Source organism: Pipistrellus kuhlii, unplaced genomic scaffold, assembly GCF_014108245.1.
Source record: "Pipistrellus kuhlii isolate mPipKuh1 unplaced genomic scaffold, mPipKuh1.p scaffold_m20_p_14, whole genome shotgun sequence".
Classification (NCBI taxonomy): domain Eukaryota; kingdom Metazoa; phylum Chordata; class Mammalia; order Chiroptera; family Vespertilionidae; genus Pipistrellus; species Pipistrellus kuhlii.
Window position 1 is genome coordinate 12795110 of NW_023425449.1, and position 18497 is coordinate 12813606.

An 18497-nucleotide genomic window follows, 5' to 3' on the forward strand; every position below is an offset into this window, starting at 1 on the left:
GGCTGGTTTGAGGAAATCCCAGGTTTCTCTCAAAGACATCGATCAATAAGCAAATTCCTGGTGAGAGTTAGCCCTTCCTGTCAAGGTGTGTGCTCCTGGAGGCACTGCATTCCAGCCAGGTCCTTGAAATCACTCATGATAAGGGACAGGGAGCAGCTTAAAAGGAACCCATAGCAAAGATGGAATTCTTCCCAGTAGTGATTTCTGAAGGGCAGGAGGTGAGCAGGAAAGAGGACGTGATGGCTTGCAGAGCTTTGCCTTTGATTTGCTCAGTGAGACATCAGCCTAGCCTGTGTCATTCAGCTACGCCCTGGCTACAGAGGAGCTGAGCCGCAGCTCACAGCTCCGTGGTGACATATTGTGAGGCTGGCTCCCCAAAACACAGCCCCCCTCCTGTGTGTGGTGTGGTTTGGGGCCCTTTGCTCCACATTCAAGTTATGGACCCGCGCTCTGTACTTTTTCCAGTGAAATCCCTAATCGCTGTACTTTGTAAATATTGCAGAACCTTGTGCTTCTCATGTTTAATTTCTCTTAGCTTTCGTTTTTAACCAAACAGACCTACTGAGATCAAAGATGTATTTGCACATTGAACCCAGACGCCATGAAAGCATATAAGGGACCAAGCAAATAAGCGCCCCTATCAATGCATTAACATAGAAAACACTAATCATAACATCAAAGGCTCTTAAAAACTTGCTAGAAACAATTACAACTTGTTCCTATAATCATTATAATTTGTACACTTATAAGAGGATTGCCATTACACTGCCGTAGCCTTTGAAAGTGGAAACACCGGAAAAAGGGAATTTGCAAGCTAAGAAAACAATCTGCACAGCAGGATCTGATTATATCCCTTTTCCTTCTATGATTGCTGGTCCCATACCCACTAGTTTCTAACCCTAAATACCTGTGCTGTGCTGGCGGGGGAGCTTTTAGCTGGAAGAGAAGGTAGATTTAGCCCAGGATAAGTCAATATGGTCTGTCAACATGGGAAGATATGGTCCTATGGGACTCTGCCTTTACACGTGCAACTGGTACATGATGAGAAGATCATCTCCAACCACGCAGACCTTTATGTCCAGAGATCATGGCGTATGTATTAATGTGGAACTTCCCAAAGGGTGTGTATGTGTTTTCTTTCCAGTGAAATTCCACAGGGATTAGTGCTCTGGGCAACACACTTGGGAAAACTTGGCTGGAGACCCTACTCTCCTCAATGGGCTTCAGAGGCCTGGTGTTAATTTGGGGAATTCAGATGTTCATTGGAGGGAGGGGATAGCTCCCCCATAGTAGGTCTTCACGTTCTAGAAATACCTCAATATTTTGGCACTGGAATAGGTTTCATTCGAGTCATGGAAAATGTGACCTCTGGAAGCACACTTACCAGGACCACATGGGCTCTGAGGCCTTTTGTTGTTACAGCCAGCAGGAATGGCAGAACCGCTCAAAGAAAATGAGTTTTGCAGGTTGAAGGATTTAGCAATTTAGATTTAACAATATGGACTTGAAAATCTCCAATGTGGGAGGCATTGTCATAGTGTGTGTGTTATTTTGGGATGCTCTTGTTTTCAGGTGATAGAAATCCAAATGAAGTTCACTTGGTGTGTGCGAGCTTGTGTGTGTGTGTGTGTGTGTGTGTGTGTGTGTGGCATTCATCTGGTCGTGGCCCTGAAAGTCCAGGGCAGTTCTGGGCTTCAGGAACATCTTAATCCAGTTGTTCACACCTTGTCCCCAGATTGTCTCTGTCTTCAGCTTCCTCTTTCTTTTGTGGGCTTCATTCTCAGAAGTAGTCTCCTCTGGTGGTGGGAAGCTCCATACTTATCCTACCAACTCAACAATTCCAGTGAAAAGAGAGCTTTTCCAGATGTTTATTGGGATATGTCACATACCAATCCCTAAACGAGTTAATCACTATGACTCTCCCTGACCCTCCCTCACCGACTACAATCATTCTTAGGGCCAAAGAGTAGAATTATCCCACAGGAGCCACTAAGAAGGAGGGTAAAGGGTAGATAGTTTCCCCAAAGTATTATTGCCCCCCCCCCCCACACACACACAATTGTTTGTGCGCTAACATCCATGCACCCAGATTTCCTTATTTTGTTTTCTAGCTGAGAACCTATATGACTTAGGCATTCTATGCCAAAATCATTGTTATATGAGATGGACAACTGAGAGTATGTTAGCACCTGTTTACAAGTGGGAGGTAACATGCATAGGTATAGTGTTTTTAAAAATTGCCCTGACTGTGAAATTTTTTATAGTTTTATGTTGTATCCATAGGCCACTTAATATGTAACTGTTGCCACTTAAGAGACACACTTCTTGAAGTACCATTAAAATGTGGGCTAGTAATGAAATTAAGTATAATTATAAAATTTTCATTGTTCATCAAATAATTATTATAAAATGTATTATCGCGCTTAGTGCTGCTTAACTGCCTGCCATCATCGTTTCATCAATGTCAGAAAAGAACAGTATTTGGCATTAATGGTATAATCTCATGTACTTTTTTCCTGCCTCAACTACCCCCTGTCATTCCAGAAAGTAATTAGGTCATCCAGACATTGATGGACCAGACTTGTTGGGTGGTCTGTTTTTTGCCATTATTTTCAACAGACTCCAGATAATTCCAATTTACTTATCTGCAGTGAAAAAAAGACTAAAAAGCACTATGCTGAAGTGAAAGTGAGGTTGCTAGGGGGTAGGATGAGCAAGGTCTGCCCACTTACTACTAAAATCTAATGCCTGGTCAACATTGGAGCTTGTCTTCTCTTTTATTTTTTTTATTTTTCAATTATAGTTTTCACTGGATATTATTTTGTATTAGTTTCAGTTGTACATCATGGTGTCTTCTTTGCTCTGTAACATTCTGTTCTTTAGAGTGGTTGCACAGGATTGGTAGCCCTTTTATATGTGAAAAGAAAATGGCTTAATTTTGTGTTTTGTGTTTCTGAGTATTTCCTAGTAAAATTAAGCCTTTAACCTGGGGAGGGGGGGTGTTGTTCATACAGCTCACTTCAAATGAGTTGTCATTTCAGAGTAGCCACATTCTCTAGGTATCCAGATTAAGTGAATAGACATTGTCAGTAAAAAAAAAAAAAAAAAAAAAAAAAAAAAGAGTAGAAACTCTCACTCTCACCTCATGCTAACTCTCACTCTCACCTCAACCACAGAAGAATTCTGGCTGTGGCCAGGTAGCTCAATCATCCTACCCAAATGCCAAGGTTGCAGGTTCCCTTGCTGGTTACAGCACATAATATAAGCAACCAATGAATGCATAAATAAGTGGGAAAACAAATTAGTATTTCTTTTTTTTATTCCCTTCCTCTCTCTCCCCCCCACCCCCCTCTCAAATAAAACAGTCAGGAAAAAAGGATTCTTGTGTGAAAGAATTTCATTGTGAAACAATAGTTGCTCATATGTAACTTTGGGTAAGTCATTTTTCCCTCTCTAAATCTTGATTTTCTCAGCTGTAAAAATGGAATAGTAGTGGCCATCTCACAGAATTTTGGGAGATACACCCACACACTAACTGTATATTTTATTATAAATATATTTGCCCTGTAGTCATAAATCAGTACAAATTGGAAGAAATGAAGCCAGGCCTCTATGTTGGTATCAAGCAAGTATGCAAGGAAACATCATCGTCTGATACAAGATTTATACCCAATAATTCCATAAATCCCCTTCAGTCACTGTGAACCCAGGACACCTGCAGAGAATCATATTACAGAATCAGAGAACTGAAGCCTTTGCCAGAGATATTATTGGATTTTTTTTTTTGGGGGGGGTACATGATATTTCTATTTTTAACGAAAGTCATAAAAATGCTAATATAGTTATGATAATACAATAATACTAGTAATAGCAGTTACCATTTAATAAGCCATTTAATAAGCACTTATTCTATGCCAGGTATTATTTCAAACACTGTACATACATTTTATTATTTACTATTACAAGCTCATGATGTAAGAACCGTATTCTCACTGTGTGGATGAGTAAACCAAGGTCCTAATAAGTTAAGTAAATAGTTAAAGGATTATAGGTCATACACAATGAAATTGGGATTTAGTCTTAACTATGTCACCCTAAGTTACCAAATATATAATTAGCAGAGTTTTGAAGATGTGGTTGTAGGTTATTGCTCTTCTTCCTAAATTGCATACTGCATGTTTATCAGCCAGACTTTCTTTTCCTCATTTTATGGTTTGGCTTTAAAGAGAAAGTGTTCAAGAAGTAAAACAGCAGTGACAGCAGTACTTTTTCTAATTTCTCTGTTGCTTTGAAGACCACGGCAATTTAAAGTCATACAGAAGACTAATCTCAAAATCATTGTAGGATCATCTTCAAGGTTCTGATTTTTGTTGTTTGCACAAATGTAACCATGCAGTTAATTCAGTTAAACTTATATGGATTGTTTACTGGGTTCCATTCTTATATGAGGCACACTGTTGAATTAGTGACAAATTCTAATATGGCCTATCTTGGGGGAGCAACTTTCTGCACACTGACTAAATTGATCAATTTTTCAAAACAAAGATCTTTCCTTTTAAGGATTCTTGCAAAAGCCTGGACTATTTTCCATGTTAAAATAGAGGATCTGTTACACGTTCCTAGAACTTTGAAACAATAGCCTGGTCTAAAGTGGCAGCCAATTTTTAAGCTAGCCTTCAAGCAACTTTACTGAAAGGACCTAATATCATAGGAATAAGAAATAAAAATTTAAAGGGAGAAAATGCTCTTAAAATAAAGTCTTTATTTCCTACCGGTAAGTCATAGAAAATGTATAACTATTGTCTAGTTTTACAGAATTCTTAGAAGAGGTGGGTGCCTGAACCCAATATTTAACAGCAGGAATTATAAAATCATAAGGCGATTAAGTTAGCGAGTCACAGAATTCCAATATTGCTTTTTAAATGACTTCAGGATATAGGAGGTTCTGAGGTTATTATCTGTTATCAGGAATACAGTGGAATTGTACAACTGGATAATAACCAAACAAACTGACACAATGTAAAATTACATTATCAGTGTGTTAAAACAAAATTGCACCCTAAAGGAGTCCACATGCCAGCTCAGAGCTGCAGTGTAATTATGCTTAACTCTGATAATTAAAATACAACAGAGATCAACAGAATCATTTTCATTACGAAAATTATTAATGATGGTGGTATAACAGTAATTGATTGCCGAGCTCCACGGGATAACGCGCTGCCGCCGAAAACCCAACGTGTGTCATGAACGTCTGAGGCTCTTGCCGGGTATGTTCTGTGAGAATGAGAGATGTTGTGGGGAGTAAGCAGTTCATTATGCCTGTTCTAGGAACCAGGGGTTGTGAAAACAGCTGCTTTAGAAAGCCACCGCTTTGAGTCAAATTGTCGTTTCTGGGGGGGTCCTGAAGGCCAAGACCAGTGACCCCAGTACTGGCTGTGTTATTTACAATAGAGCGGTCTGCTGCAGATTGCAGGATGACAGCAACATTAGCAAATATCGGGCCTCCTGTCATTTCACATTTTACTATGCATTTGCTATATATATATATATATTTTTTTTTACAGTGGTGTGAGTGATTTAATGATGTTATTCTAATCTGGTTATGTTTGTACCAAATAGTCTATCTCCTTAGTTATTATTAATACATGCTATATGATATGAAAAAAAAAATGCATTTGTTCTCATATCAACATCACTTTGAGTTTCCTTAATGAAATGCTGGTAAATAATTCTGCATATCATACTGTTCATTACCTCATGCTATATCACATGTTGGAGAGAAAAAAAAAATTCCTAACTATCCTGGATCCAGGCATGAATGAAGTTTCTGTCTCTTAGGGGTAAAAACCCTGTTAGGATGATGGCAAGTGATAAGACCTAGGAATATATCCATTTTATAAGTATAAAAATGCAAAAGGCAGAATGAGGCCTTTTGAAAGGTGACTGACTGTCATTCAGGTAGGTTAGCTTGTCATTCAAAGAGATGCTAATCTTGAAAGCTACCCCCAAAAGTATCTTTGTCAACTAAAATGAGGGACAACTCTTTAGGGTAGTAGATTTTTTCCAGAGTAAGACACTGTGAATAGCTCTTTAGAACAGTGTATTACATTGAGAAAATTATCCTATATAATAAAAGCCTAATGTGCTATGTCCAATTGTCTGGTCAGCTGTTCAACCAATCAAAGCATAATATGCTAATGACATGCTAAGGCTGCTCAACCACTCACTATGATGTGCACTGATCACTGGGGGAAGATGGCTGACCAGTTGCTATGATGTGCAATGACCGCAAGGGGACAGATGCTCCGACCTGTAGGTTAGTCTGCTGCTGAGTTCCGCTGATAGGGACTGAGTGAGATAGGCTGGACATGCCCTGGAGCCCTCCCACGGTCCCTTCCCAGCAAGTCAACCTCCCACATCCCTCCCCAGCCCTGATTGTGCACCAGTGGTGTCCTTTCACCTGGCCTGAGCCCTCTTGCAATCAAGGCTGAGGGAACCCCCCTCCCCCAAAGTGCACAAATTTTGTGCACTGGACCTCTAGTTATATTATAATTCCAAATGAAAAGACAGAATATGAGGTATTGAGCCCCATATGATTATAATCATATTAAAAAGTATATGCATAGTGAAACATACTGGAAAGAAATACCTCAAAATTATACAAGTATTTATATCAAGGTGGTAAGATTTGGGGATCTTTTTCACATCCCTCTTTTATAATTCTCTTCACTTGATTAGTTTTTTTCTTATGTAATTTGAGAAAAGTGTTTGCAAATGAAAATTATACAACCCAAACCAAAAGAACAAAGAAATCTCTGCCTTGCCCACAAAGTGTCTCTCATTCGTAGAATTTAAATTATTTCCTGGTGATATAATTATTTTTATTTGGTATCTCTATAAATGTCCTAACATTTTGTTTTATAATTTTCCGAATACAATAAATGTACTTGGGTCCATGCTTTGTGCATGATATGGCCCAGGTGTTGTGAGGGATACAAAAGACTATGAAACATCGCCCTTGCTCAAGGAGCTTATTGGTGAAAGTTGTGCTCATCTGAGTTCAGGCTTGCATGGTCAAAGCAAAGTTGACAGAGGAGTGGAGAGCCGCTGAGAGTTCAGAGGCACATGTGATCATATTGGGAGTTTAGTACAAACGTTATGTGTGAGGTTAAGCTTGGGTCCACCCATTAATAAAAGCAAGACTTTATCTGTCAGGGGAATAATGTTGGTAGATACACCCTCTGGAAGATAGTAGTGAATCTTTGTCCTTATCCACTTAATGCCCGACTCCTACAATTTTTCAACTCAAAATGGACCTCCTAACCCTCACCCCATCACCATCGTTTTCCTGTACACCAGCCCCTCCTGTTTTTTCTTTCAGGTCACCTGGCTTAGATTCCAGGGCTCATGACTACGATTACTCTCTTGTACTCCCTCGCCTTTCTCTCTTTCCGGCCTTTACCTCCATTCTGGTCAATCCAACTTCCCACTTTTCTCTGGGCAGAAGTTGAAGTGAATTAATATCTATGACATCCTTAGAAGAGTGCCCGAGTCACATTGCATGCCACGTAAACAGGTGGTCACAATAAGACAGGCAGGTGGTGGGTTTGCATATGGTAATAGGATCGCAATCTAACCATAGTAATGAGGTCCCCAAATAACAGCACATGTGATTTTTTAATCTTTAGACAAATGAACCACCACCAACAACAAAACCCAGTGCTGACCAGCTTGCATTACATTTGATCACAAGGAAAATGAGAACCCTTGGTGTAGGTAGTCTGTCAATACAGATTCATTTCCCTAATGAATCCTCAAGGTCACTGTTTCAGACTTCTGCCTCCAAAAACATACCTGGCATAACATCTCTTGTTAGAGGATGAACTCAATTCTTATTTCTGAGAGTGGAAAACTGGAAGCACAAACCACCCTCCAGGAGCTTCCCATCACAATTAGACTGGGATGTATGGTGCAGGGTGCCATGTCTGGCTCACTTTCACACTGTGACAGCAAGAGGTGAGCAGTGGGCAGAGACTGTCAGCCTGCAAAACTTAACCTGTCACCTATTCGGCTCTTTCCAGAAAAAGCTTGCCAACCCCAAACTAAACCTACAGAGCATTTAATTTGGCCTCACAAGTTCTTGCTGCTCTGCCAGGGATGCCTCTGTGGTTACATTTATGACCCTCTATGACAGCTCGCCAACTACCCTGTTGCAGTGGCACAGGTCCCCTTGCTTTTGCTTGAGGGTACAGAGCACGTGCCTGTCCCCACATGGCTCCCTCTCTAACCTCCTTCAGAACTCTTGTCTAAATGTTGCCTTCCCAGAGGGTCTGCCTAACTATCCTGGCTTTCTCTGTCTCTCTTATCTCCGCTGTATGAGTCGGCTTAGGCTGCTATCATAAAATACCACAGACTGGGGGGCTGAAATGACAGGTCTTTATTTCTCACAGGGAGCAAGGTTTGAAAATCAAGGTCAAGGATACAGGCAGATTTGGTGTTTGGTGAGAGCCTTCTTCCTGGTTTGCAGAAGGGCACCGTCTTGCTGTACCCGCACATGGTGGAGAAAGAGGGAGCAGGGGGGCACTAATCTCATCATGAGGTCTCCATCCTCATCGCCTAATACCTCCCAGGGGCTTCATTGTCCAATACCACCATGATGGAGGTTAGGGCTTCACCATAAACATTTGAGGGAAACAAAACATTTAGGCCATAGCATCCTCTTTCTCGTGTATCTCCATATATGACACGTAAGCATTTAGTAAAAAATTGTAATGTCATTTACCCACCCCTAAAATTCAAGGATAATAATTGTGTATGTTTTTAAGCAGTCTATGATAGTGCATGGCACATAGTATATGTGCTCATTAAATATTTATGAATGAATAAATAAGTAAATGAATGTGTTGCTCCTTATTTTTTTAATATGAAAAACAATATGAGATATGCATTTAATAATTTTTCCACAATTATCTCCTTGGCTTGGCTTTTGATCACTTTTCTGAGATGTCCTCAAACTTTATTTCTTAACTTCAGCATAGAATTTTAGCTGTAATTTTTATACTTTATGAGAGGTCTTTTTTATTCTCTGACAATTTCTATAAAATGCCTGGCTCTTTTTATATGGATATTCTTTGATCTCTGAAGATAGTAATTGGATGGATGTTTAGGAAGTTATGTGTCCCAGGTAATGTTTCTTATTTTTTCTAACCTGTTTGGTCCCTGTATTTAGTGTTGAAGCTTTTCTTCAAATATCTAGAGATCCATGAATGTCTACTTTGTTGTTGTTTTTTTAGGAGTGAGACACTAAAAGCCAACTGCCATACAAGAGCATGAACAGGCAGGTGGTGTGTTTGCATATGGTAATAGGATCGCAATCTAACCATAGTAATGAGGTCCCCAAATAACAGCACATGTGATTTTTTAGTCTTCCTGTGTTGAGCTTCTCCAGAGAATGCCCGTCTCGTCTCTGGGATTTTGCAGTCAGCAGTTAGAGAACTTAGTGGGCCAGAGGGATCAGGTGGTGCATTGGGTAAGTCCTATTTCAGTTTTGAGACTGTGGATGCTCCCTTAATCACCTCACTGAGCTGACACTTTAGCATCCCTTTTGCCGAGCCTGTATCTCTGGATCTGAAGCCACTGTTCCAGTTCTGCAGAGACTAAGCCTCCATCTCTTAACCAAGTGGGAAGGGAGTGTTCCTTAGCTCTACAGGGAATAGCTGAGCATGTGTAGCTAGCAGCTTCCACTTGGAATGAAGGCCTGCAGGTGATAACCCCACTGTTCAGCCCACCTTTCAAGGCACCAGGCGTCTTTATTGCCTGATTTTTTCCTGGATTCTGCAGAACAAATCTGCTTGCTTCTTGGCTGACCCACTGCTCTCCAAGTATCTGAATTTCTGCTTTCTGTGTCATCTTTAGCATTTTCTAGCTTCTGAGATTTTGTTGACTTCCGTTGCTTTAGTCTGCCCTGTCTCTTAGCCCTCATCATTTTTTTTTTCTTTTCTTTATTGTCAGGTTAGTGAAAAGGAATAGAAGCAAATGCATGTAATTAATTCTCAGGAGCCTCTCTGCTTTCTGTCTTGTGGGAGCTTCCGCAAAGTTTTGTGCATTCAGTCCCTTTGACTCCTTAAATCCTGACGGCTTCTCTCCTGTCTAGTTTTTTTCTAAGTGATTCTCAGGGGTCTCCTGTGGTTTTTCTGTTGCCACTTTTTCATTCCACGGGGCTTGATCTGATTGTCCCTTTTCACACCCAGTGACAGTTGTCTCCATCACTGTCCATCCACTAAACATTATCATGCTCTCAATTTTCTTCTCATTTGTATTTTCCCTAGATTACCTCATCTATGCTTTTAACTAACTACCCTACTCTTTATAGCCTCATTTCTCCTTCATCCTCCACAGACACCCTATGCTCCAACTTTACTTATTTATTTTAAATTCCTCAAATACCCATTGCTTGTTTATATCCGTCTTTGGATATTCAGGTTGTTTCCTTTGCCTAATAAACTTCTAGTCACCTTAAAGTTTGATCATTGCTAAAAAGTGCCACCCAAGATGTAGTGTGTGTCAGTGCCTCTGAGCAGCCTTCCCTGCTCTGTCCTCAGAGGGACAAGCTCCACCCCAACCTGTGCACTGTCCCAAGTTGGACGTGAACACATCAAATATAATGACTCCATTTCTCACCTCTATTCCTCCACAGCAGTACATAGTATACACTCACTGAATTCTGAATTATTATTCAATAGCTTTTATGGTGCATTATTCAACAGAGTAAGCTCTACTGAGACTTGAAATAGTTTTAGAAATTACTAGTGTGGAAATCATTTGAAAATTTGGTAACCAAATGCTTTTCTCCCCACATCTAGACAATTATTCCATGCCTTAACAAGCTTTTAAAAATGCTAAGGAATCTGGTACAAGAGGATTTCTTTGGAGTGTCTTATACATACATAGCAAACGTTATACTACATCCATTAGCATGCGAGCATGTGAAATAATTTAAATTAAATGGAAAAATTAAAATCTGTGTGCATGCAAAAAACTCTGTAAAGCTGTGGGGCTTTATTTGACATTTTTGCACACCAGCCATCCCAAGGCAATGGCTCCTGATTACTGGGCAGTTCTTTCTGGACCCACTTTCTTTTTCCTCCTGTCACGCATTAACTGTGCCTGTCGTTCTAAGCTCTTCACTGGGGGAAAGTCAGCCAGATCTCCAGACTTTGCTCTGAGACCTGAAATTGGAAGCTTTTCGTTTTTATTCTGGGTGTATAAGTCCATTTTTGAAGGCTATTTTTAAACTTAAAAGGTCACCTTATATGCCATGACATACAGTAGCACTTCAGAGAAGATATATTCTCATTAGTCTGTCTAAGGCCTATGAAGACTGTCAGACAACAGGGGGTCAACCAAGATAGTATATCGTAGTGTTGCTAGCCAGAATATCCCAACCAAAGGGATGGAACTGAAATACATACATTCAAGTAAAAACAGATAAGATCTTTCTACCTATCTATTCATGTAGTCCTGTCTGCCACCCATTGAAATTCAATGAGAATAAATTACTTGGAGCCAGTTTTTCTGTGAGAAATCTAGTATTTATCATCACTGTCTGGTCTCCCTTGTCAGGAAAGATTTTCAAGAATGACTGTTCAATACCCTTTGCTTTGTAGTCTTTCAAAAACTGGAACTGTCAGAGGTTTTTTATGAAAACAATATCTTTCAAAATAATTATCAAATATTTCTAATGAGGAATTTATGGTTTCATAAGGAACTTGAAAGGATCCATGTGTTATATTTCTACTCCCCTCCCCCCAAAAAAAGGACATATAATTGTATCGAGAAACTAGTAAATGATAATTTGGGGTTTCTCAATGTCATAACTAACTTTGCAATGCAAATAAAATCTTAAGGGTCTCGTGTATTATTCCTGTACCTTGCTGTGTAGGTTTCTAAATGTATTTGTGTGTTTTTCAGTCAAACATTCTCACCTGTCAAATCCAAAATGGCTTGATCTTAAGTTCAGGCAAGCAAAAAATAATAGGGTATGAAAGATATTTAGGCTAAGTAGTATTTTAGTTTTGCATTTTGCCTGGAAATATAGTTAAGGAAGCTATCGTACCATCAGTGAAATAAAGTAAGGAGACAATGTGTATGAGAAAATGGACAAGTTACTTTTTATCTTTGGCTTAAAAGATATCACTGTAGTTAACTATCTAAAAGGAAATTAAAACGGCCATCTTTACACACCTGTTAAGATGAAAAGTGGTTATTGAAAACATGGCTGTTTCATGAAACTTAGGGGTTGCATGTTCTTGGATTCATTGAAATATTAGATGAGGACCCACAATTTGCCAGATAGAGAATCTGTTAACTTTTGTGATATGTTCAAGTCATTTATGTCTTACCTTGGTGTGCTACTGGGGTATAGTTTGTCCATATATAAACTATTCCCTTAAAAAAAAAAAAAAAAAAAAAAGGCTGGTATTTGGCTACTTAATACGTTCTTTGCCAGTGAAGAACATGGCATGCAAAAATTCCAGGCCCCATGTAGACCTCACTGAATCCAATGTGCATTTTAATAGAATCCCAGAGATCTGTGCGCACACCCATGTTTGGGAAGCTAGTGATGACTGGCCTGGCTCTAGCAATGGAGGACCCTGAGGGATAGAAACAGTTAACCTTGCAATATACTTGCCTAATAAATCGCTGGGATTTGTGGGTTTATTTGTAACCAGCAAACACCATTGCAGAGCATGAGCGTATCATAAAGGAAGAATAAGGATGTTGAAAAGTTCTTCCTGTTTTGTCTTTAAATACACAACAGCTTGCGTGCTATCTTTTTTGGCACTCCCCCCTCGTTCCCACAAAAGGGTTTCCAGAAAAGAAAAATGCTGCTGTCCTCTCTTCCACCGAAACATATATGGCTGTTTTGGTTTGTTTTTTCCCTCCTCGTCTCCAGCACCTCCTAATTTATATTAAGCATTATGTTGTATGCTGTGGCTTTTCATGGTGAAGACGTCCCCACGTGTTCGCCTTTAAATCAGCGCATTGTTATTTTGTACAACCAAATGCTAAAGAAGTACCGAGAGGAAACGCACGCCCTCTGACCCCGGCCACTCTCCAGAGGCTTGCCTCTGTCATCCTTCCTGCACAGCCAAAGGGGGAAAAGAGAAGGGAAGAAGAAGAGAAAAAAAAAAAAGAAAAAAAAAAAATCCACAGATTTGCTGAGCCACACATTTCAAGTTGTCGACAACCCCATCCACGAGAAAACAGAGGAAAATATATATGCTCTCTGTCCTGTCAAAAGGCGTTCGCCTTATCTTGAGAGACTGTCAGGGCAGGGACATCAGTGAATGGACAGGAGTCTATTAAATTAATAAGCCGCTGGATGGTGTCTGGAGAGTTATGATGCTCCATAAATCCAGTTTGATCATGGTGGACAAGGCTTAAATCTGCAGACTTCTAATACACAGCCACTTCTTGGATTGGATTTGAAGTTTTTGTGCTGGAGACACAGAGATAGTCCTGCACCATGTGAATTAAGATTTATCTTTTTTTTTTCCCCCTTCTGCTTTTTTTCCTTACACTACTTACAAAAAAAAAAAAAAAAAAAAAAAAATGAAAGCACCTTAGGGATCCTAGCAAATGTTACAGCTAGAAATGAAAGAACTGTTGTCAAGGTGAAACTGTGACCTACAAGCCTAAAATCAAACCTTGGCCCATCTCTTCAAGCAGCCCCGTCAGAGCTGAGGGCGAAAGGTCCCGAGTGGAAGGAAAGATGCCTGAACTTATCTGTAACCTGTTTTACAGGGATGCCTGTCACATTCTGCTCCTCTGTATTTATGGCAGAAAGGAAAACGAATGGTGGCAGATCTGCCCAAGAGTCGTAAAAAAAAAAAAAAAATCAGGAAATATCTTCTTCACCCCATTAAATAAAGTCCTCTGATATAGCCTTTATTGTGATATAGGTTTATTTGAGTTTTCAGCTTCCAACCATTTTAAGCCAAAGAACCGTGTTTTATTACTCAAACGAGTTCCCAAATAAACTATGAACTTTAGGTTGAGAAGAATTTATTTATATGGGGCTGATAAACAAAATCCCTGGAATAAAAACAATGGAATTCGTTCAGCCATAAAACTCTCCCTGTTCCGTTGAGAATGTTATTGCACTGGTTATACTATTCAAGCCATGAGGGAAATTGTTAATTACATGTTTATTTCATCCACTTATAATTAGTGTTATAAAGTTTATTTTCTTACCATGGAAAATATTTATGTTAGAAAAGCCTAGCATGGCTGACAGTGCTTCGTTGTAACCAATGCTACTTGCCATTGCGACATATTTAAGTCACCATTAGAATACTTATTGTAGAATCATCCAATTAACCCAGCTCTCTCCTGTAACGAGGTGTTAAATCATTATGGAGCGTGTGCAGAAGGCGGCCGGAGTCCACCTGCATTCAGTGGGTGCTGTGTACAAAGCCCCTTCCTGGACACGGAATCATTATTAAACACTGACAAATAGCCTCGGGAAGCAACACCCTTATCCTCAGTTTCACCATGGAAACATGAAGGTTTGTAGAGCTTAACTAACTTCCCAAATCACAAAGCTAACAAATGACACAGTTCTAATTGCACCCATCTCTGCTTTTCATTTGCTCATTTATTCATTCAACATCTTTTTTATTGAATGCCTACTGTGGGCCAGGCTATTTTTCTAGGCATGGGAGTGAACGAAGCAGACAATTACCCCCTCACTGTAAGCAAACACCTTGGTTAGAGGGCCAAAAATAATGAGCAAATTGACCTAAAGGTCCAAGTTGTACACACACACACACACACACACACACACACACACACACGCCCTGCCTCTTTACAAAGAACCCAACTAAGTAAAGTTGGTTAGAACTCTTTTGGGTTCCTAATAGTATATGCTCTAGGGTTTTCTTTTAAAAAAATATATATATTTTATTGATTTTTTACAGAGATGAAGGGAGGGGGATAGAGAGTTAGAAACCTATGAGATAGAAACATGGATCAGCTACCTCTTGCACACCCCCTACTGGGATGTGCCTGCAACCGAGGCACATGCCCTTGACTGGAATCAAACCTGGGATCCTTCAGTCCACATGCCAATGCTCTACCCACTGAGCCAAAACATTTAGGGTTAGAGTTTTCTTATTGACCTCTGAAAGTTACTGACTTTTTCAGTGAAAAATTTTGGAGATCCCTTCCCCCCCACCTCCATAAGTAACTACTGCATTTATAAACATTACTGTCCTATAACCCCATATAGTGCTCATCATTAGTAGTCAGAGATTAAATAGATATTTGGATAATTACCTCATCCAGTTCAGTTGTAAATACATCTTTTCAGCGTCCCTCCCTCCTCCCACCACAACAGTATTTTCTGTCTCTGGCCAGGAAATGCCTAAGAAAACAGATGAGCCCCACACTGTGCCCTGCAGGTCAGCACATTCTGGCTTTGTGGGACAGATAGGGAGGGTAAGTCTGCAAGTCCACCACTCCTAGTGGGAACTCCCTGCTTCTGGTTTTTCAAGTTCAGCCCTAGAGGCTGTGTCAATAGAAGGATCTCAGCTGCTCTCAAAAGCAGGAAGGAGACTGTTATTATGTTTGCCAGCAGGACTTGAGAAGGGGATATTGAAAAGTTTTTGTAGATTCTTATCTAGTGAACACTTCAGAAGCAGAATCGCCCCGAATGCATTTACTTGTATTCTGGTTCCAGCTCTAAGTCCTAGAAACACTGAGAGTTGGGGATCAATGCCTGATTAATAACAGGAAACATACAAGAAATACTTGTTGAATGCATACATGAGTGCTTGGCTTCTCTTTTCTCCATTCCCCTATTCCTGAGTTTCTAAGTCTTAAGTGGAGACAATAGATTGGGTTGGGAAGCAGTAATAATAGATAAGGCCCTAGCAGGCTTGGCTCAGTGGATAGGACATCAGCCTGCAGACTGAAGGGTTGCAGGTTTGATTCAGGTCAAGAGCATATGCCTAGGTTGCAGGCTGGATTCCAGTAGGGGGCGTGCAGGAGTCAACCAATCAATGATTCTTTCTCATCATTGATGTTTCTCTTTCTCTCTCCCTCTCCCTTTCTCTCTGAACTCAATAAATATATATATATTTTAAAAAGACATCACTTTAAAAAATAATAATAGATAAGGTTTTATATTTAAAGGATGAGTTAGCTGATAGCTTTCTTGTTGAAGATGCCTTTCTGTCCTTATTAGATTTTGCATTATACAATAGCAGCTTTCTTATACATCCTACGAGGTGTCAGTCATACCAATCACACAGAGCTACATACCTGATTCCACATCTGGCCTTCTGTACAGAGATAAAACATTTGAAGTTAAAAGGCCAAAAAGGGAAACTAAAATTGTGGAGCAATAACTTCACAGCAAACCTTGCAATGTGATCGTGTTCAGCTACTCTGTAAGGGATGGGGTAATTATTACAGGTGAAGCAACTGAGAATATATTTTGGCCACGGTTTATACAGCTAGTGAGGGATAGAGTCAGAATTTGGACCTAGCTTTATTCTCAACACAGCATTGCCTACAAATAAAATGGTGCTTATCTCTTCTCATGCATTTATCTTTTAATCATGATGTGATGTACCTACCAGATAAATAAAACAATTCAGTCCACACGATCTGACTAAACAAACAAGTAAAAAAATTTATTTTGAAAAACACTGAAACGTCGGATATAAATTTCTGTATAAATAAGCATGTAAATAGGGCATTTTCAGAAGAAAAATCTCAATGGAATTAATTCTAATTTCCCTAATCTAGTTTTTTTTTTTTTTTTAAGTTAGAGGCAAACAACAACAAAACATACAAACCTTAAGTATACGATGAATATATATGTAGGATATATCTGTTATATGTGTATCAATAGCGGGGGTTTTTTTTGTTTGTTTGTTTTTTCAGCACTAACTATTGATAGTATTCCATTGTGAGGGCACCACCATTTATTTTTCTCTTCTCCTTCTGATGGCTATTTGGGTTTTCTCTTCACACCTGCAGAGATGGATTCCTCAAAAGAGGGGAATTGTTTTTATTCAAAGAGTCTGGAAGCCTCTGGTAGTTAGAGTCTCAATTCAGGGGACATTTTGACCGAAAGAGTCTGTCAGAAAAAGAACAAGAGTCAGATTCCTGCAGAAACTAGTTTGGCTCAGTAGATAGAGCATCAGTCTGAGGACTGAAAGGTCCCACCCAGGTTCGATTCTAGTCAAGGGCATGTACTTTGTTTGCGGGCACATCCCCAGTAGGGGGTGTGCAGGAGGCAGCTGATTAATGTTTCTCTCTCATCGATGTTTCTAGCTCTCTATCCCTCTTCCTTCCTTTCTGTAAAAAAATCAATAAAATATATTTTTTAAAAAGTCAGATTCCTTTGTTTTTGTATTTCAGCGACCTTCAAATCTCATTGATCCCAATAATTCTCTAAGAATTTGCATCCCTAAATTTTCCTGCATTTCCACTTCTATCAGTTATCTTCTTGACTGCCTGACCAAAGTGATTCAAAGATGAGGGAATGTTAAAGATTTTCCCGTGGTCTTAGTGTGTGAATTTGCATTGGCCTCTTCACTTTTGGGGTCTTTATTTCTTTTTGTCTTATTAATTGCCTTCTACAAAGCAACTGAACTATCACAAGGCACTTTGAAATCCCTGGATGAAAATAGCTAAAGCCATGGAAAATATCAGCATTATTATATCAGTTAATAGGCAATTGGAGCTATGAAAGGAGCAACCAGAAGGACAGATGAATGGCTGAGAGAGGTAAAACAATTATTTAAAGGAGAAATAATGGGTAATAGTAGCCAGGGTTCTGAGAACAGGAATCAAATGTGCATCAGAAGGAGCTGGATCTTAAAGGCAAGTGATACATCCTGACTTAATTAGAGAGCTCTGAGAATGGGCATCACCGGACAATTTCAGATAGCTTTGGTGCTCCTTTCTATGAATTAGCTAAGGCATTAAGAATAATCCTCGGATGTGCCTTGATCTGTGTTTTATTGAAGAATCTGCACCTTTGCTGGAGAAATACGTACATTTTTGAGACACTTCTCAGAACCTAACTTGCTCAGATGTTTAAAACAAAAGAGAAAAGACTAAATGAAATCCTGAGAAACAAGAAATCATACAGTTAACAGCAATCGGCCGCTATGCCCTAACCTTCAACTCTGAAAGTATGATGAACTAATGTGGTTGATCTGTTAGTTGAAACAAATGTTCCGAAATGTTGGAACGGAAGCGTATGAGACGTGCGGGAGTGAATTGGTTCTCTGGTCAGCCAAAAAGTCTTCTGATATTAGAGGGTGGGCAATTCATTTAAAAATACAAGGATAAATAAGTGATTTTGCTATAAAAGTGCAAGAGATGGCATTAAACAAACACAATTACTTCTAGCTATGTATAACAAAGTTGTTGTTTGTTTTCTTAGAAAGTGCATTCTAGATGTTTATTTGGAATAA

General features: G+C 39.5%; 1 protein-coding gene across 2 annotated transcripts in view; it reads left to right on the forward strand.

Moving 5' to 3' along the window:
• ZFPM2 (zinc finger protein, FOG family member 2) overlaps positions 1-18497 on the forward strand; it is a 417383-nt gene that overhangs the window by 281128 nt on the left and 117758 nt on the right. The gene's annotated exons all lie outside the window — the stretch shown is intronic.